This window comes from Amblyomma americanum, chromosome 3 (genome assembly GCF_052857255.1).
Source record: "Amblyomma americanum isolate KBUSLIRL-KWMA chromosome 3, ASM5285725v1, whole genome shotgun sequence".
NCBI lineage: Eukaryota > Metazoa > Arthropoda > Arachnida > Ixodida > Ixodidae > Amblyomma > Amblyomma americanum.
The window spans coordinates 186,125,064-186,146,711 of NC_135499.1; the positions used below are offsets into that span (position 1 = coordinate 186,125,064).

Sequence of the window (21,648 nt, forward strand, 5' to 3'; positions counted from 1 at the left end):
TGGCTGCGCCTCGAAAATTGTATCTGAGAAACATCGATATTTGACAAAACAATGCAGTTCATCATGTACAAATCTATTTAGAGTGGTGTCTGAATAACAGAAAAAGGCCGCTATGGCGTAGTCACCCGCGGCTGGCCCCAATCAAAGCACCCGTTTCAGTGACGTTACGAGTTGCAACTGCTTTGGAGCGAAGTACGAACCTATCAGTTTAATTGCAATTTCCTTGACTGAAACTGGTTTGTGCGCAATCAAAAAATTGACATGGCCCCCACACTGGACCACGCCAAAGAACGAGAGCTAAAGGACTGTAGACACCTAATTATATTGCACGTCTTCAGCTTTCAAATGATGCTTTAGACATTAGAATACATGGATCACCACGTCGTTTTCGCTACGGCCGCTAAATAATATCTAATTAAATTTCTTCTATCATGCTGTTTCGGTTTCATCAACAAAGCTCTAATATAAATGCTGATACATAGTTTTAACTCATTACAGTACTTAAACCAGCCTGCTTCAATAGCTAGAATTACAACAAACGACGTATCAGCAGTTATATTGCAGTTGTTTTTTTTTTGCGCCTCACGTGACATAAATGTCAACTACATGTCGCAGCCATCGTTCGATTGATAAAACCGAAACCGCATCAAGAAGAAATTGAATTATAAATTATTTAGCGGTCGTGGGCGAATAGCACGGGGTGTTCCGTGTATACCAATGTCTAGGGCGTCGTTTGAAAGAAAAACAAGCAAGCAAAAATTCGGTGTCTATAGTCCTTTACGGTTAAAGTCTGTTCACAAATTTTGGTGCGAGAACTTTAGGGACCGCAAAGATTATCCCCACGGAAAAAGAGTAACATAAGAAAGGTGAGTTGCTGGGCGAGTTGGTTGAGGTAGATTCTGAGAAAAATTACTATTTTAGTCGTACCGCTGTTTTTACTTTTTTCACGAGCTTTTCCTGTACCTTTCTTTTTCACTTTTTTTTTTCAGGTTTTAGCGCTTTTATCTTTGTCACCTTCCTCGCATGGTTTTCCCTATTTTGTTGTTCTCAATCCTCTGCCATTGTCACTCGTTTAGCCGTGTTGATTGTTGCCTTATCGACATCTCTTTAGAATTGTTTGATAACGCTCCCAGCTTTTGTATTTCCCCGCTTTTATCACTTTTGTTTGGGCTGCCTTCTTTGTTGTGGGTGACCATATGAACAGTTGACGTATGCAACGGGTCGTATCAGTGTTAGCACTTCACTGATTTTCGCGCGTGCGCATGACTCCCTCCGGCTTTTTTCTGTATGAAAGATGTGGATCGGCTACTTTTCCGAAATAAAGTTTTTAGTCAGCGCAGTTATGTGCCCTAATTGTTCTCGTCCATTGCCTGCGAGCGGTGTTTTGCTCATAACCTAAGAAGGCTTACAAGAAGCGCCTGCGAACGTATTCTACACATCTGGACGAACCTTCACAAGCAGCGCATACGGTGCGACGCAACCTCTGACGTGTGGAGCAGTGAGGCGCTTTGGAGGGGGGTTACATCCAGAGCGTAGAGAGCGCACAAACGCATGCAAAAAAGACGCGACTGTTGCTGCCTCATTTGCAGGTCTTTCATTTCATTTCTCCATTCTGCCTGCTATCCTTTATATCCGCTGGGCCAGCTCAGGTGCTTCAGTATCGATGGCAGATGCCGGGGCTAGCAAAAATCTTTTCCTTCCTTTTTACTATTATTTTAATAAAACCACTACTACTACTACTTATGAAGCCCCCCTCTGTTCTAGCGGCCAACGACGCAGAAATCCACAGCTTCCACCACACCGGATACGAGAGAGACACGCAGCCAGCGAAACGAACGTCCACCACAGGCACAGAAATGCAGCATCGAATTGCGCCGCCACAACAAGTTTTTTCTTCCAATATCGCTCAAGAGGCTCGCGCTCCCGGGCTCGTGAGAGACCTTGTTGCTCAACTCCGACCTGGAAACCCAAGTACAGGTGGTGACGAGAGCCGAAGAGGTCACCGCCAGTCCACTGACGGCCACCTAACAAGATCAACAAACCCATTTTTAACTCACGCCGATAATAAACGTTTTCCAATCGAATCCAAATCCAACGACGCATGTTCTTGGAAGCGCGCCGAGAGCCGCGTCTCTTTCCGAGCGAAGCGCAATGAAATGGAAAGTGGGCAACGCTCCTGCGTGGAGTGTTTCTGAGGGGCACGGAAGTGACCTCGCCGAACGGACGAACAAAAAAAATGACGCGAAGGACGGAACAGAAGAAGATCGCGCAGCGGTGACCCACAACTCGAGCTCCAGGCAGCAGTACAGTTTACCGTTTGCCATTCAGTAAGAAACTCAGTCATGGAGACTGCGTACTTAGTTTGATATGCGCGCGCACGGAGGAAGAAATGCAAAGGAAAATGAAAGTGGTGTTTGGCTCGCAGTTATCGCAGAAAGTTTAAGCGACGAGCGAACGCTCACCATTCATTCCCTTCGAGGATCGTTGAAGCACGCCTGGACGTTTGGAAGATGGTCTCTGAACATGCCTACTAAGAGTGAATCCCACTGCAGACGCACGTAACACGCTGCAGAGCAATGTGTGCATCGCTTCGCAACCAACACCTCTCCAGCAGAGATGAGAAGAGTGCCGCCCGCCAAACGCTGCCCTTCCTCTGACGACCCACGGGGAAAGGAACGCACCTTGGCTGAACAACTTGCGCTGGTCCACAGCGCCGCAGCTATTTGCCTCGAGCGCTATAAAAATAATGCCGCCTCAGACAAGAAACAGGCAAGTACGCACTGTCTTGACGGTGAAATTCCAAGACAGTCTGAATGACAAACGCCAGTCAGGATGAGGCCGACGGACACGCGCCGCCTAGATTCAACATACACACCGCACCCTTCCGAGGTGCCGCGAAATTCCCCCGCTAACGCGTAGCCTCGGAGTGGACCGCTCTGTGCCGCTGAGCGTACAGAATCGTCACCCTGTCATTCACGTAGCACGGAAAATATTGCAACAACTCCCCCCGTACGCACACCCGGCGACAACACAGGTGACACACTGAAATACCGAAACAGGTCGCATTCGAGTCACGTTTCTTCAATCCTTTTCGATCTCTCCCACGCTCTCGAGTCCAACGTCCAGTGAAACGTCGCGTGGAAGGTGTAGGTGGCACGCGCGACGGGAAATGGCGCCACAGCGACTGAGCGCAGCCCAAGCGTCGACGCGGCCAGTCTCGCAACCTCGTATAATGCGCGCCAGTGCGAAGAATCGCTGGGATGCAAGAAACACGAGGCGAAAATGTCGCAGGGTGCATCATCCATCAGCGACACGGCAGATTGTCGGGAGACGGGCCGCTGTTACAATAAGCCTCGCGTCGAGAACTGTCGAGACGAAGGAATGGGGCGAGATGTCGATTACGACACTGCTAGGTTATTGTTAACAACGGAATTCAGAAACAAGACTACCATTCAGGAAAACAGAAGACGGAAGGGAACAAGATGGAGCGTTGAAAGAAAAAACAGATGCACTTCAGAGACTTTCTACACGATTTCTTTTTTCGCGCAGACATCATTCAATCTTCCAAGAAAACCTGGCGGGCAAGATCAAGATGGCACAAAGCAACAAAGCGGGCCATCGACGTGCGTCACTTGGAGCGACCTCCCGAAACCCCGCCAAGCGCAAAAGTGTCGACGCATGAGGAGGGATTCGCGCCGGAAACGGCAAAGGAAATAGGCGCAGATGACAGCGGGGCGGCCTAGAGTTACCGCATAAGTACCTAGAGTCGCGCGTTGGTCTGCCGAGTTGCCGCAGAAGGCATGCAAGTTATGCGGCAAGCCGCACTTCGTGTCTGCAGCAGACGATATACGGCAAAATTCGGACGGAGAACCGTCGAGCGATTACCTTCGGCAATCCCCATTTTTACTGTGGACACTGCTGATTTGTATAATTATACCGAGTAAACGGCTCGGAAAGCGTGCTCATCTGCGGCTTCGCCGCATAACGTGGATGCTTTCCGCAGCAACTCGGAGACCTACGCTGTTGGGACTGGGTCATCGACATCGGCGCCTCCGGCCTGGTATCGTGCCCGAGTGAACGGAGACGCGAAGTTGCGGGGAGACGAAGAGCAGTATCGCCCAGGGCCGAAGGGAAGCTTGGCGCCGGTTTTCCGCCGCTGGAAAGAGGGCCCCAGAGTCACGTCTTGGCCGTGGCGAGAACGAATGCACAGTTCTTGTGCGGCCACCACTCTCTTCAGTTTTTCGTGCCGGTGGAGCAGAAGCCACGAAACGTAGGCTGGAGGGGATTCGCTGGTCAAGAGCTGTTTACTGTATGAGCGCACTTTGTGCCTTGAGTCACGTTGAAATCGTGCCTGGATGCAACAACGCGCAACGCTAGGTACTTCTTCACACTTGTCCAGAAATACGGAAAAACTAGGCCCTGTTGACGCCGGCCGCGCCGCTGCTGTTTCTCGCTTTTCCACACCACGTCACCGCTCGCTGCGTACACAGATATGGTGAGAAAAAGAGCATAAGTCGACGCTGTCTCCGTACCATAAGTGTATGCATGCTTACGTACGCTAAACGCAGGCGCATTCCCACTTTTAGTTCAGCGTATGCTAGCATAGACCCAAAGATAAACTGTCTAGTGGCGCCATCTGGTTGTCAGGACGGGAGCCATTACTGTCAAACCGACGCTCCTCTTAAGCCTACGAAAGCCAAAGACCGGTGCCCCATTTATGGCCAGTGGACGCACTGAAAAAGACAGCGACAGCGACGAATTCAGTCCGAAGCGGGGGGTCCGACTTCGAAGGGCGCCGCCATGTTTGTCACCGCGGAATTTTTCGGCGGCAAAAGCGGCCGAATCCTCGCCGATTTTCGGGCACGTGTGAACGGGCCTTCGGCCCATTGCGTCACTAAGAGCGACCTCTTGAAAACCTGCCACGCACACAGGTGTCGCCGCACGAAGACCGGCTCTCGCCGTGGCGGCATTCAACGGCGCTTGAATGGGACCCGGCAAGCGTCGGACAACGCGAGTGCGGCAGCGCGCCGCCGCGCGCGCACATATTTCAATCGCGGGCGTGAATGACCCATCCGTGTTGCGGCACATTCAGCCAGGGACGGTACGGAAGTGGCTTATTTCGTCGGGAGTCCCGACTGTTTTTACACGCCGGGACTCGATGGCCAGTAAATAAACGGGCCTTAAAGGCGGTGCGTTGCTTGGTGAAGCGGCAGACACCCACTGGCTTAGCGGCGGAGCACGATGGTACTGGATCAATGTTGACCCGGCAAATCGAATAACGGGATAAAAGCATAGGCAAAAATATATAACAATGCTGTTCAAGCAGCTGACAACCGTTTGTAGCCACATAAGATGGCCAATGACATCGCTCTGGAACAAACGATTAAACTGGCAGATTAACGAATTAAAGCGTCATACCAACGATTTCGCTTAGCTTTAACACTCAAGGGGTCGTCGCAGCAACCGCCTCTTCCTGCAGGATAATGTCCCCGCGCGATCAATGGGTGATTGACGTGACCGCCGGTTCGGCCGTACGCTAACAAAAACGCAGCAACAACGCTCACTCCAGGCAGCAGGGACCATTCCCACGCACAGCGGGAAAAGTCAGCCTCGCGAATCTCGAGAGAAGGAGAAAAAGCCAGTGGGTGACAGGCATCCGTCCGTGGAGATCTGTGGACACCAAAGACCCGCATCCGGCAGTCGAACACGTCTTGCCTCGGTGCGTCATCCCCAGGGGACGCGGCTACGCGGGAGGACATCTCCGCCGATGCCCGCCTGTCCAAAAGCGAGCCGATCATCAGTGTCGCTCATGCTGCGCCGCCAAGCATCCCGAAAGTGAGAGGGACTCGCGCCCTCACCACTCGCAAGGTTAGCGTTTTCATGTGTAGCCCCACTGCACACGGCTTAGAAGCAAGCCACCGCACGTGTTTCATAAACGCTGTATGCATACAGGAGCTAGATCCCGCGATCGACCGATCGACGACGGGGCCTCAAACATGCGGTTGAAGTAAAGGAACGAAGTACAAATGAAAAGGAGCACTGCGCACAACGCCTGCAATTAAATTCCGCACAATAAGAAGGAAAAGACGCAGCAAACATGCAGTCACAGGGGCATCTCTAGAGGCGCTTATGGCGGTGATTTTTACTGACTCGACGAAGTGCGACCAACAGTAGTGAGTGGAAGTGAAGTAAGCAACGACTAGGAAAGATGGGAACAAATGAGTTCATACCATTTGTTGTCGTTGCTTGGCTGTCACAATGCTACGCTCGGCAATAGAACATTCTGAATTCACCCCATGGGTGGCCTTACCCTTACATGTTATCTTTGGTTACAGGCCCGAAAAAAAAAATCACAAGGCAGAAAGACGGGACGGGGCGCCACTCACAACTGATTTATTCGAAGGCAACAGGCACAAATATATATACCGTCTTACATGCAAGGGATACTATCACCTTCAAAGTTGATACGATAGGGAACAGGTAAAAAAGTTGTTCTCAGCCTGGCACAAAGATGCGGACGTGTCGCTGACGCACATGCTTCCTTTCTTTGCAATAAAAAAAGCTTCGATTAATTCCGTAGCTTTTGTATCTGCTTTTTGAATGAATTCGCACACCAGAAAAACATGGCTCACAAGTGCGTGACGGGCAGGACCTTATGTGCTTAGGCATATTTGGGCCTTCTTGATATTGCTCAACGTTTCTTTCGTGTTCCCCGATTCGCTCGTTAACGCAGCGCACAGTTTGCCCTATATATATAGGAGCTGCTGCACGAGAGGGGAAATTCATAGACAACTCCATCGGCGCACTTCATGAACGATCGCCCATGTTTGGTGGCACACCCTCTCTCTCTTCTTTGCGTCCTCTTTCAGTACGAGAGCAAAGGCTCCCGAGCTTTTCTGGGGCTGCAAAAACAAGCGGTACGCCATGCCTGCTCGCGACATTTTTCAAGTTGTGGGCTAACTTGTGCACGTAGGGCACCACCTCTTCTCGAGGGACATCTTCCCCAGCTCTCACAACCTTTCTCTTCATCTTCTGCAGCAGGCTTTCAGCGACAGCCGTTACGAGCGAACCAGGGAACCAAGCTGAAGACAGCCTGGCCAGTTGGTTTTGAAAACTAAGGTGCATCTTGTGAGAGCATGATTTTCTGAGGGCGGATTCGAGGCAAAGTGAAGCAATCCCCCTTTTAATTAGCTTGGAGTGGGCGGAGTCATATGGGAGACGCCCCTTTTTTGCGCGCGGAGCATACGCCCAACAAACCTGTTCCTCACAAAACGCAATACTAAGATGTAAAAACTGTAAAACATTACCTTCAGGTACTTTACATGCAAAACTTCAGCCATTTACATGTTGTCTAAATAATCTGCCGCCCCTGCTAAACTTACTTTCTCTTGGAATTCACTCCGTTACCCTTAAGGACTAGCGGTTATCTTGCCTTCGCATTACATGCACTGCCCAAGCCCATTTATTCCTCTTGATCCCGAATAGGATGTCATTAACCCGCGTTTGTTCCCTCACCCACTCTGCCCGCTTCCGGTCTCTTAACGTTACACCTATCATTTTTCTTTCCATGGCTCGCTGCGTTGTCCTTAACTTGAGCTGAACCCTTTTCGTTAGCCTCCACGTTTCTGCCCCGTAGGTGAGTACCGGTAAGACACAGCTGTTGTAAACTTTTCTCTTGAGGGAAATTGGTAAACTGTCATTCATGATCTGAGAGAACCTGCCATATGCGCTCCGCCCCATTCTTATCCTTCTAGTTATTTCCCTTTTCATGATCCGGATCAGCTGTCACTACCTGCCCTAAGTAGACATTCCTTTACCACTACCAGGCCCTCCCTCCTTAGTAAAAAAGAATAAAATATCGTCCACATATCTGAACACTTTGAAAACGTTGCTAGCTGGTAAAACCTGGTGCAAAACTTGATCAATTTGTGAAAAAAAAGTATTACACAAGACAGGTGCAACACAAGAGCCTATACATATGCCAGCGTTATGCAGAAAACACTGCTCGTCAAATGTTCGAAAGGTGGATTGTGAGTGGCGCTCCGTCCCGTCTTTCTGCCTTGTGTTGCGTTTTTTTCGGGCCTGTAACCAAAGATGAACAGTTACCAACTTGCCTAGCAAGACGCTCTTTTAAATTTACATGTTATCTTCCTTTTTCGCCCCCTTTATCAACGCGATTGGGTGCTCCAGTGAAGTTTGATGCATTTCCCGCGCATTTCCACACTAAGAGCGCCTCCTTCCGAAGCTACGGTGAATATGCAGACAGAAATTTAAAAAAAAATATCGGCCCAGGATTAGGAGGAGATGGGTCTCCCAGGCAAGGCTTTCACGGTGGCCTTATCTGTGCTTTTCGCAGACCGCTGTACAGGCGAGCCTCGTTTCAGAATTCACGGAAGCAACGCGCGCACACGAATGGAGTAAGTTTAGAGAGCGCAGGTGTTGCCGCATACTTCGCTAGAGCCTCACGCTGACGCGAGCGCATGTAGAACAAACACGAATGGAAAAGAGCGGGCAGAAACGCGCATACTTCGTATTGAAACGAGCCGGAACCAGATCCCGCAGTGGAACGCATCACGCGCAGTAAACACCGAGCAGAATGACCACACACCGAGCATATGCATACTATATACCGCCCCCCCCCCCCCCTCATCAAAAGCAAGAAAGCATCGTACTGTAAAGCTTAAAACCGTGCCCAGTTGAGCACAACCGCTGCTGCAGCGGAAGGATGCTAAAGAAATAAAGACAACTGCGAATCGTTCGTAACTACGCTGCAGCTGCGTTTTCATTTCTTCGGGGAGTCGCGCAGCTGACGCGCGGTGTCACGCACACATACGCGAGCTATAAAATGATGCACATATCCCCTCACGTTACGCACGCACTTCGTGCATGTGGTGCAGTTAACGTTGCGTACCAAGCCCCTGGACAGACCACGGACACGCTGCAAATATTCTCACCAAGCCCTGACAGTAAACTAGAGCTTGATCAGCAACATACCTATACGCAAGAGACGGTGGCAGAGCACAAAAACAAAGCGAGCACTTTGTCAGTCTCCTCGTATCCGGTGATGCTTTTGGCATGCGCACTGGCATAACCACGAGCCCCTGCATTAGAATATGTAACACTCGGGCATGTCGAACACGGTTCCTTTTAGTGGCTGGCAGGCCTCTGATAAACCGCCTCACGCATCCGTGACTCTCAGGCGGCCAAGGCCTGCCGTCCACAAATCGCCGTATACGCCGGGTTTACGCGAACGTTCTCGCGTGTCGCAAGCGGAAAATGTGGGAGATAAGCGTGGCCCCTTTTAGCATCGGAGGCGCAGTGAGCGTAAGGATGGAGCGTAGCCAGAGCCGAGAGTAGCTGGAGTGGTGCTCCGTGACCGCCGTACGTGATGCGCGCCACGACGCATGCGTCGTTGCGGCCGCGCAGGTTCCGCAGGATAAGGAAGGGTGGAGCAGCCGAAGGGAAGGAGGCCGCCAAGGTCGACGGCTGAACGCAGCGAACAAAAGGGCCACGCGACGAAAGCCGCATTGCGAAACAATGAAAGTTCCCCATCAATGGTCGCGCGTTAACTCACTGCCGAAGGCGGCTCTGGGAAAATGAGCGAGATAAGGGTGGCTCACGACGCGATTTTACCCAACACAGAAAGCGTCCTTAACCCTACGCGGCGCTCGAGGGATGGTTTCAATCCTTCGGGCCGTCGGCGGCCGTTGAGCAAGCGACAGCGCGCGAACAAGACCACACTGGAAAGAGACACGGGACAACCCCCGAGCAGTCTTAGCTCATGACCACAAAGGAGGCCATCGCACGCGACTCTGTACCGATTAGCCTATATTGGCCAAGCTGGCTGCCCACAATTATTGGCGACAATACAGACAAATATCCAACGATAGGCGAATTAACAGCGATGGCGCTGCGTTATCAGAGTTCTCACAAAACAAACGAAACCTCTGGAATCGGCGAATCTGGAAGACGTAGCACACTCACACGCACGCGGACCGGTAAGTAAAAGCAGCAACAACGGGGAGTACGCGACGTAACGACGGTGCGCTACGAGTTGCTTCGAGATAAGCATCTCACCGCAGCGCGACTCCCCACCGCCAGCGGCCACGCATGCCAGCAGCTGCATGGACACACCTCCACCCGCGACAGCGCACTTGAAAGAACCGCGCCTTACGTCAGCCGCCGGTGTCCTCGAGGTCACGAGACACGCGGGGCGTGTTGCCGCACAGGGCGCAGGATGGCGCCACGTTACGGCGAAAAACACGCCGAGTCACGCATCTGAACACTGGACCAACAGTCGCCCCCCGACCCGCCGCGGTGGCTCAGTGGTTAGGGCGCTCGGCTACTGATCCGGAGTTCCCGGGTTCGAACCCGACAGCGGCGGCAGCGTTTTTACGGACGAAAAACGCAGAAAGGCGCCCGTGTGCTGTGCGATGCCAGTGCACGTTAAAGATCCCCAGGTGGTCTATATTATTCCGGAGCCCTCCACTACGGCACCTCTTTCTTCCTTTCTTCTTTCACTCCCTCCTTTATCCCTTCACTTACGGCGCGGTTCAGGTGTCCGCCGATATATGAGACAGATACTGCGCCATTTCCTTCCCCCCCGCCCCCCCCCCCCCCCCAAAAAAACCATTATTATTATTATTCGCCCCCAGGAGTACTTATCTTTGTCAGGCAACGCGGGTAAAAGGAAGGCCGTCTCGGACAGCAAGGCAGTAATTTGAATGAAACAGCTGCGCCCAATCCGATATGCCGGCCTTTTTACGCCGCCTAACATGCCAATAGGCGGCAGAGCGCGCGGAAAAGGGATGCGCGTGCCGAGCTGTACAACAGGACGAGACAGGGATGTGAAACCCGCGAGGACACACGCCCGCAGGAACATGACATGACTGGTAAGAACTGCCGGCGCCGTGCCGTCAAGTTTCGTACTCGCACGACTAATGCAGAGTTAGATGAATCCAGCTTAGTTAACTCCTCCGCACCGGTTTCTTAGAACAGTGTGTGCGTGAATCCGAAGCCCTCCACTACGATGTCGCCATAGTTCAACTGTCACCCGGGACGTACTGCTACCACTTTACGTACAACGAACAAGGCTTCGTCCGCACAGGAAGCGTGCGCGACCAACGACAGTGCCGCGACGAGCGCCACTCGAGAGGCATGCATGTTGAGACTATATGCCGCAGCCCACGTGTCGACGCCGCTAGAAGCAACGACGACGCGACAGTGTCACATTCAGTACTCGCTGCCGCTGCACGACGATAAAGAGCGGCTCCCGTTACGCGTATCGCGTCCCGAATGCGCCCACACACACACGCCAGCGTCGCATGACAGCGTCGCCCCCGCTGCAAGGCAGGCGCGTGACTGCAACACCCTCGGAAGGAACGAAAGCGCGTGGCGAGAAATGAAAGACGCGAGCGATGTTGGCGTACAAAGCAATCGGGGATTTTCCTGCCGGGAGCTATGATTCTCCGACGCGCTGCCTATCAATCGAGGACCGACCACGTCAAGCGGTTCGAAGCCGACATCGATCTGCGACGTCACACTCGTGGCTCAAGCAAGCGTAACCAGCATGCGCTGCACATAGAGGCCGTGGTTGCGTCAATGTACGGCGTTGCGATCAGTCATTACACTTGGAGTTACGGAAGCATGCGCAGAAAGTGACTTTAGCATGAGAAGGGGAAAATGGAGACAGCAACTTAATTAGGGACAAATTACTCGTTACAATAAACTTGAGTGCTGCTACACCGCTGAAGAGGAAAGCTACACACATTTCTATGCAGCATGTCAATGAGGAATTGCCCCCTAAACTGAAATCTGCTCCATCTTGGGGCTATCCCTAAATACACTGGTCAGAAACGTTACAAAGGCCGTCTGAGGCTTTACTGATGGCACCGGGAAAAAGGGGAAACGTGACACCGCGCGTTGCAGGCCTCACTTGAGAAGCGCCCCTCATTTTTCTGGGAGGATGCTTCAGTCTGGACAGAAACAGCAAAGCGGTACAACTCTCGGCAAGAAGTGGCCGGAATAAATTTAGCAAACTGAAATCAATAAAACTGGGGAGGTTCGGCGGATCTGCAGAGCGTGGGAGGACCCCGTTGACGCGCCTCGTTCCGTCTCTCGTTCGTCTCCCTCGGTGCTCTCCGCAGCGCGCCTGTCGACGGCGGATCAGGTTCCGGTCCGGAGTACCCGGGTTCGAACCCGACCGCGGCGGCAGCTTTTCGATGTCAGTGCACGTTAAAGATCCCCAGGTGGTCGAAATTACTCCGGAGCCCTACACTAGGGCACCTCTTTCTTTCTTTTTTTTTTTGTTTCTTTCTTGCTTTCTTTCTTTCACTCCCTCCTTTATCTCTTCCCTTACGGCGCGGTTCAGGTGCCCAACGATATATGAGACATACACTGTGCCATTTCCTTTCCCCCAAAACCACTTAATTAGGGACAAATTACTCGTTACAATAAACTTGAGCGCTGCTATACTGCTGAAGAGCAAAGCTGCACACCTTTCCATACAGCATGTCAATGAGGAATTTCATTCTTCTCGGTAATTTATCGCATGTTGCCGGCGTGATGCCGAGGCTTGGGGAGTTTAGAGGGCCGATGCGGGCACGCCTCGCGTGGTTTATGTGCAGGAGCGCTAATTGTCGAGCCCATGTGGGGTACGCGCGGCTTCCCAAGAAATGGGAATGCTGACACAACGACCTCGCGATGGCCTGCTCCATGCTTTGCGTATAACCTTGAGAAGCCACCACTTGGAGTCCGTGGGTGTCTCCGTTACCGAACCCCCAGCCATCTCGCTCAGTCGAACGGGGCCATGCAAAAGCGGGGGAGGCAAGAACAAACAACAGCCGCCACGGGTCATTAGCGTCCTCTCCCCTGCGGCGGCATTTACGTATGCACGCGTGCTCTGGCGACGCGTGCACGCCACGTTCCTCGCTGCGACGCATCGCAGCACAGTCTCGATCGGTTGATCGCAGCATCATGCTCCGGCCCTCGTCCGCTCCAGCACCGCCGAAAATAGCCACCTCGGCGGCTGCTATCATGTGCCGCCGCGAGAGGGGGCATGGCCATGCAGGAAGCCGGAGGAGGTCTCCTTCGTACGCGGCCAGAAGAGCCGCCACCGTCGGGGACGAAATTCTTATCGCGGAGGAAACGACCTCGCTGAGATACGGGGTTATACCGGATGGGGAACGGTGTACTGTTGCAGCCGCTGCGATCAGCACTGAAGATGTGGACAGCGTCCTCCTCGTCAGGCGGAGATTCGGGCAAAAAAAAGGACAATATAATGGTGCATTAACTTTTCAAGACTTTTCAAGAATGAACCACGTCTGTCTCGAACTTCCCGTCATGCCAAAGCAGCTGGATGAAAGCAACTGCCAAAAGAGGGGAAAATGGAGGCCAGTAGAAGCAGAGTGAGCGCTAGCATCCCCCCACGCACAGACACGCACCCCCCCGCACGCACGCACGCACGCACGCGCACACACACACACACACACACACACACACACACACACACACACACACACACACACACACACACACACACACACACACACACACACACACACACACACACACACACACACACACACACACACGCACGCACGCGCGCACACACACACACACACACACACACACACACACACACACACACACACACACACACACACACACACACACACACACACACACACACACACACACACACACACACACACACACACACACACACACACACACACACACACACACACACACACACACACAGGTTTCGCATGCTGGCAGCCGAATGAAATGTCTCGTCAGCATCAATGATGTCAGCGTTCGGCACGAGTAAGAACTGGTGGCCACTCACCTACCTCCTACGCAGTTCCGTGAGGACTCCGAGGAATGCCAATAAAGAGGCTCACGCGCCAATGAGCAGCGCTTAGTGCGGAGTTCAACCAGGTTCGCCGCATCGACGCGCCGTCCTTGTTTGGATGAGGAAAGGGCGAGATATCCATTAGCGCGAACGACGCGCGAACCTCTAGCCTCGGAATGTCGAGGAAAATGATGCAGTGAGCTCACGTGTGCGCCTACAAACGCACTGCAACGAACACGCCGGGGGCAAGAGTATGCATGTCCGTCGCGAAGCAGCGGCTTCGAACCTGTCCGACATAACGGGAAGGCCGAGTTGAAAGCGCCTTTCCCTTTGCTCACGCTATCATACAGCCAGCGCTGAATGCCTTTCTGAGATAAACCTTGAGGAGGCAGACGCGATTGTAGAGAGAAAGCGCAGCAGCAGCAGCACGGACAATGCGCGAGAACCAATGAGTGCGGTTCTGAAAAGTTCGCTTCCGACGACGCAGCGCAGAACGGCACCCCGGGCTACGGACGCACTCTGAGACGAGCGCGGAGACACTTTCGAGAGCTGATAACCGGGGGCTCCCGTTTCCTGCAGCCGCTGGAGAATAAAAGCAGAAAGAAGGGACAGAAAGCAGGGGCGAAGAGGAGCAGCACTGGCGACGAAGGGAAGTTTGGAAAAGGCAGGACGAACAGAGAGCACACACACACGGGGCGAAGCCTCTTTTACTACTAAGCAACTCAACCCGAAGGTCGGCCGCCGAGCGCAGACAATGGGCAAACCCGCTCCTGATAGTATACCGGAGAGGAGAACGCAACGAGACAAGAGCGATCGAAGCACGTACACGGTCAGGTGAACGAAACGTGACGCCTTGACATACTTCCCGGCCTGCCACGCTTCGCAGTGCGGCCGAAACAATGCGGGTTCTTCCGGAGGTCCTGGTCGGTGCGAGCGCGTGTATAAATAACAGCGGCGAAGGGGACTCGGCGGCGCGGCAGAGGAGCTCGTCTCGTGTGAGAGAATTATCAAGGAATGCAGATTAGGCTAAGGGCCAGCTGGTCCACCATAGTTGCGCCGAGGAAAGAAATCAACGAGCAATGGGGCGGCATCGAAAAATGCTCCAGGTATGGGGAGCGCAGTTCGGACCGGAGCGGAGCACATTTGTTGCTTTTACTCCGTAGCTGCACATTTACTTGCATCTGTACAGGGATGCGAGAGAAAATGTGCAGCCAGACCAACAAGCGCACACTCCAGTAGACGCCGACGAATGTGCGCCCCTGGCGAGGGGTGGAAGAGGGCGACGGAGAAAGCGCAGAAAAGCAGAGAGAGTGCCCACGAGAGGCGGAAATGAGGAAAGTGACGATAAGAGCTGAAATGATCGCGCACGCTTGACATCTATAAATGAGCCCGCGAGGATATTACCGCCACGGCCGTCCGACGCCATTTTGTTGTTTTGCTCGGCCGTATCGCGGGCCTCGCTGGCGGTCGCGTCGAAGGCGAGAGACAGAGACGACAAAAAGAAAAAAAAAAGCAGAGCGCCAGGAAGGAGATTGTCTCGTTTAGGGAAAAACAACACTTTCTACAGAGGCGCACATCGTCTATAGGGTTTCCAGCGCCGGCGTAAACAAGACGAAAAGCGAGTAAAGAACAAGGCAGCGTGTCAAAGGATGGAAGCGAATCACCGAAGCGTATCGCGAAAAGCCCTAAAGCTGCCCGGTGCTGTTGCAGCCGTGCGCCGTTCAAAGAGCGCCCCCGAGGCAGGCGAACGGATCATTGGGCAAGTGTATCAGCCTCAGCGCCGAAGCATGCAGTGCGAAACTGATGTCGGGGGTAAAAAAACAGCGGGTGAACGTAGGCAAAGTGTGTAAAACTCGCGTCAGATCTCTCGTTCACGCGCAGCGATGATTGTTGTAGGAGCCGCACGCACCCAATGGAAAACATTTTTTCGGTACACGGGTGCCTCCCACGTACTACGACGAATACTTGGGTGTAAGAAAAAGAAATGGAACGTAACTACATTAAAGCGGATCTCCCTACGAGCAGTGTGGTGCAAACCGCAGAAACGCGAACAGCGAGCACGAAAAAAACAAAAAAACGAAGCACCTTAACCACCACAAGTGACAAGGGGTTACGGGTAACAGAGAGCGAAGGTTAATCCTAACCAGCTCGTCTCCGACTACCCGCGCTCTGACCGCCTTGATGCGCCATGCCTTGACACACATACTTTTCTTTTGCACCCGGCAACCCAGGCGTCAGCAACACAACTTGCACGCGCTACGCTACACAGCTGTTCGACTGACCGAGTCGAGGAGGCAGCACGCGGTTTAATTATTTCCGGTCCCGCGGTAAACTAGCGCTGCGCACACGCGGGACCCTAATTGCGCGCCACTGCGCAACGAACCTGCGCATCGCTCGCACTACACACAACAGTGTCGGGGCACTGCACGAAAAGCGTGACGCCGAAAAAAAAATTATAAACGCCGCTGGCGCGCCACGCAGCTCCCGAGTTTCGCCTACAGGCGCTCACGCGTTTTTTTTTTTTGTTTGCTTCATTTTACAAATGAGAAACGCAAGTTTCGCCGCTGCGACCCCCATGAAGCGTGAACGATGCTCACGACCCGACCACGTGGATGCGTAGAGGCTTGCTTGTTTGTTATTTCATTCCACCGGTACCGCGGCAGATTCCTCTTCCGGGGTTTTTTTCTTTTCTTTTTGTTACCGCTGCAGCCAACCACTGGGCCTGCGTTTACGCGGGTTACGAAGCTGAGCGCCTTCCCTTACCCTCCTCCTCCGACCTCGCAGGGTTCTTCGGAACTACCTTTCCCTCTTTCACCCATGATTTGGGCCAGCATGAACTTTGGGACACAAACGAAGAGAGACACATGGAACCCAGCAGTGTGTTCCGTGTTCCATGTGTCTCTCTTCGTTTGTGTCCCAAAGTTCATGCTGGCCCAAATCATGGATTCATACCAACTGGCCCAGAAAAATGCCATTTTGCAGTACCCTCTTTCACCTTTTCCAGCGACAACGGAAGAAAGGCGCACAGACGCGGTCGTTGGAGCCATCACGCGCCCTTCAGCATCTCCCGCTGCCGACAGGCGCGAATGAAAAGAAGCACGAGTCACGGAGCAAATAACACCGCGCTGCCATTTTCGAGAGACTCGATGCAACGAACTGGCAGCCCGACAGTGACTCGTTTATCGAACGTACACGAGGTGGACTTTATCTCGAGTCTCCACAGCTAGTGCTTGCGAGCGTCAAGAAAAATGCCTAAAGCAAGCGGCAGCGTTATCTCCGTATTTATGCCAGTAGACACATCAATCTGAGGCGGCGTTTATGCGAGACAGAAGTTGCATTCGGAACGCTGCGCACTTTACACTAATAAAATTATGCGTTCTTTACCTCAGACACTGCCTAACCTCGGTGAGAGCATTTGCACTGTTTTTTCGGCACCTTCAGAATACGCTACAAATTGCAATGAATTCGGACTTTGCGGTGCGGTCGCTCCAAAGTCAGAATGACGCGGAAAAGCAGAATCCCCCCATCACAAACACTCTCAGTATCAGCACTGCTACTGCCGCCAGTACTGCTGTTCGCTCACACGAGTCCCCCTCTTCACATGACTCAAAGCAAGTAACCGCTTCACAGCGCACCACGGGCACATTCAAAGCGCAATTTGACACCGAAGAACTACACTAATCGCTTCGGCAGAGACACTCGAGACTTGCTTACGTGTGGGAATGGTAAATCATTACTGTCCGTGGACGCATTGAAATCCACTAACACGCCACCCAGAACGCTGTGCGATGAACGGTCGCGTCACTATTTTGGTACGGATGTCGGGAAAACTGGACGTCGGCCAGTAACGGTTGCATCTAAGTACACACGAACGACATATAAAGCATTGTCTGAAGAGGCGTTGCTCGGCTTGCTCGGTGCTCGGCAGCTTCACGACGTCACCCTATCTTTCTTGCCATCGCTCGGATCTTCTGTGCAATATGCAAGTACACACACGCGCCGCCGGCTTTCCTCTAAACGGGACAAGGGATGCTTTCGCAAAAATTAGCTATGAGGGACGCCGTAGTGAAGGGCTCCGGAAATTTCGACCGCCTGGGCTTCGTTAAAGGGACTATGCAATGAATTAAAAGTCGCTTGTAAAAGTTCTCAATGTTTAGAAATGACGCTAATGAGCATTTACACTAAGTACGGGTCTTCGGAACTCAACCGGCAATTTATTATGAATTTTTAAAAACCCTGTTTTTTTAATTTCGCGGGCCGACTGGTGTGCTCGTAGTGACCGATTTTGAAACTAAAGTCGTGAAAAAAGACGTCACTATACCCATGACGTCACCAGGCCACCACACGCTGTCATTCGCTGGAGCCACGGCAGCCACGACGTCACGGGCACACTTCCGGTAGCCGTAAATGTCGTCTGCTCGTGCCGCCGCGCGAGCCCCTCGGGCAAGCGCAAGCCAGGTCACACTGCCTTCGCCCATATGGTTTCAATTTACCTCTGTCGCCTCTTTCTGTCGGGAGTTGCGAGGCCACCCGCAGTGTCTTTTTCGTCGACAACAGACGACAAGCAAAAGAATCTGAAGCGCACCGCAATCCAGAAAGGCGAAGAAAGACCGCGGAGACGCTGCCGATGCTGCTGCTGGGGCACTGGGTGAGACAACCGGAAGTTGCAAACCGAACGTCAGCGGATGTCATCGGCGAGGCCCAGTCCCAGGGCTGTTTTCTTTATTTTTTTCTGGTGCCCGGCGTGTACGAGTTGAGGAGGAAAAGCGTAATTTTTAATCGTCTATATCTTGGTTGTTATTGACGCTAGCTCAAAAATTCTTGCACTGGGGTGACGAGAAATCGAATGCCAATCTCACGTCCGCTTTCTGTAATCTCAATTAATTTATTGCATAGTCCCTTTAACGTGCACTGACATCGCACATCACACGGACCTCTTGCATTGTGCCTCCATCGCAATGCGACCGCATCGGCCGGGATCGAACCCGCGTCTTTCGGGTCGGCCGCCGAGCACCGTAACCACTGAGCCACGGCCAGCAACTCTGAAGAGCAGCAGGCAGAGAGGTGATGATACAATGTACAAAAACATGTAAAAAAAATTGCGGTGAGTTAAGCGATCCCCCCCCCCCCCCCCCCCCCCCCCCTTGGACAAATGGTAAGAGCAGCAGCGGAGAGAGAGAGAGTAGCCCCGCCTCCGAAACGACTGGGCGAGTATCAAGGCCGCGCGAATGCATCGGAGGAAGGTTAACGGCCGTCACCGTTTTTTTCCCCGAATCGACTCCAGGCTCTTGCGGCCGCCAGCAGCGGCAGCGGCAGCAGCAGCAGCTAGAGCGGGGCGCAGGATGCCGGATGCAACGTGCGTGCGAGGCGAAGCACCTGTACGGGACGTCGCTGCAGCGTATGCCTCGCGCCACAGCGCGGAAGTGCGAAGCGTCGCTCTGCTCGCCCACACGGATCACTCCGCTATACGTCAATCCGCCTTTTTCACGACGCGACTGCGCATGCGCCCATCTTTTTGCCGGTCGCGGTGAAAACTGCCGATACGATACACAGCGTAGAGGAGGGGGACTCAGAGAGCAATAAAGGAACAAAATCGAAACAAAAAAATTGCAGATAATACAAAGAAAGAAGAGAAAGAGGGGGGATGGAACAAAACGGCGGCAATGAAATTGGGAGAATCAAGTGTGTTCGGCGACCCCTCGCCTCGACAGCAGTTCAAATGACGAAACGTCATTTGAACTGCAACTGAAAGACAGCGCACTCGACAGCTGGTCTGCTCGTCGCCCCTTGCCGTGCATCGGCCAAATGGAATGTCACGACTATGTATACGCATGTCAGCTCGTCCAGAGCAGCGACTATGCCAGAAGACGCGCGGTTCATGCACTGCATTCAGGTCATCCGCTACTTGACGGAAAGCTGTTATGCCGCTGTCGTAATGCCTTTGTCGCAGACACGCATGTGCCTCGTTGTAAGGACACCTGTAATCGAGCAGGACACATTTGTAATGAACTTGGCGAGAGAACTAAGTTCCATTAATTGAAAACGCACGCACGCACACACACGCACGCGAATTCTGCACAAAACGAGAACAGACTTCGATCAATGAAGGTATATATATATATATATATATATATATATATATATATATATATATATATATATATATATATATATATATATATATATATATATATATATATATATTATAGCCTGATTTGCAAATTCGTTCCGCGCCGGCAAGAGGTCGTCGTGTTTTTAATAGAGATTATATTTATTAATGTCATGTCTGATGAATATGCAAGGTGTTTTACGTAAGACTTTACGCAATTTTTAAAAATAGGCTTTTTGAGTCAGAAGAGCGCTTCTTTTCGGCATAGCATTTTCAGTAGTGTAGTAGATCAGAATAGAGTTAAGACGTGATAACTAGCAGGCTGGTTGATATTTAACTTTTTAACTATTACTGCTAAGCTCCTTAATTACTGAGAAGCGTGCAGTCCACCGTAAGTAATATCCATGTCAGTTTTCAGAATCTCGGAAACGTGGCTACCCTCGGCGCTGTGATCCAACAAATTTTGGCTACATCGCGCCAAAATACATGCGCTTTCGAGAGGCATGCAGGCAAAGCAACCCCTCCATTGCACGTAACTAGTCGAAATAGCCAAGGTTTGTTGTGCCACAGCACCAAGCGTAACCACCTTTTCGAAATTCTAAAAAATGAGATGGGTGTTACTTGCGGTGGGCCACACACCTCTCGATAATCAAGGAGCCTAACAGTATTAGTTGAAAGTTAATGCAGTATTATTCAACCAGCCTCCACATCTTAGCTGCGTGCTTATGTACTTCACCGCTGACAATGCTACGCCGAAAAATGCGCTCTTCTAACTCAAAGAGCCAATTTTAAAAATTGTGCAAATGAGGCGCTGTGGTGCGTGTCCCGCAGGGGTACCTACGCCAGCGGGAGGGAATGCACTGGCGAGTGAAGCGCGGAGACACTTCGGTGGAGGACGGGGGGCACTTGACAGGGCAGCGTCGCGCGGAGCTCGCAGATAGCGACACCCCCTGAACCAGTCTCATTTTACAGCCGCGCTGCTACGAGTTTTGGCTGCTTGCCGACTCGCAGCAGCGAACGTATACAACCACGCTCAGCATAACCTGCAACACAAAACATAAAGGGGCCAGTGCAATAATATCGGCAAAGGACGGGCACAGTAACTGCTGGTCGACATCGCAACCGCGGCGCAAAGGAAGGGGGCAGTGAAAAGAGAGAGAGAGAGAAAAGGGCGCCTTAGTGGAGTGCTCCGGATTATTTTCGACCACCTGCGGGACATGCCAATGCAAGGGAACGCACCTTCTGGAATGGGAGCTTTGTGAAGCAGGCTCCTGCCCTCACCGGCACAGTTGCTCCCCATTAAAGGCGCTCCCTCCGGTGGGCGTCGTCGAGACGCAGAACTGTGGCTCGATTTTATATTAAGCACCCAAACAGAAGGCACATCTCTCGGCTGCACAGGCGACGACGAAGACCGTGCATTGAATTTGACAGACGTCCGGTGCTGCCTTTTGTGACATGTCCTGAAAGGAAGACCATCCGCGCTGCGCGTCAGGCAAGCTCGGGTTGCCTCCAGGCAGTACGCCGCCTACCAGGTCGAACGCTGAAGACTCAACAGAACTAACGGCCGGTGTTCTCCCAAAGCCACGCAAGCAGCCGAATCCGAACAGGTGGGGTGTGATGTCATGTGAGAATCGAGCTACGAAGGAATGGGCGGTAAGTGGATTCGCGCACGCGTCGAGTTGAC

General features: G+C 52.4%; 1 protein-coding gene across 5 annotated transcripts in view; it reads right to left on the minus strand.

The window, feature by feature from the left end:
• Positions 1–21,648, minus strand: part of LOC144125632 (furin-like protease 1, isoforms 1/1-X/2) — a 233,405-nt gene that overhangs the window by 203,622 nt on the left and 8,135 nt on the right. The window contains exon 1 of one of the 5 annotated variants that reach the window (XM_077659201.1): positions 13,850–13,957. The exons of 3 other annotated variants lie outside the window; for them this stretch is intronic. The gene's annotated coding sequence lies outside the window, so the exon portion shown is untranslated. Of the gene's footprint in view, positions 1–13,849; positions 13,958–21,648 lie in introns of those variants that run through there. One more of the 5 variants, XM_077659202.1, reaches the window with a different exon arrangement.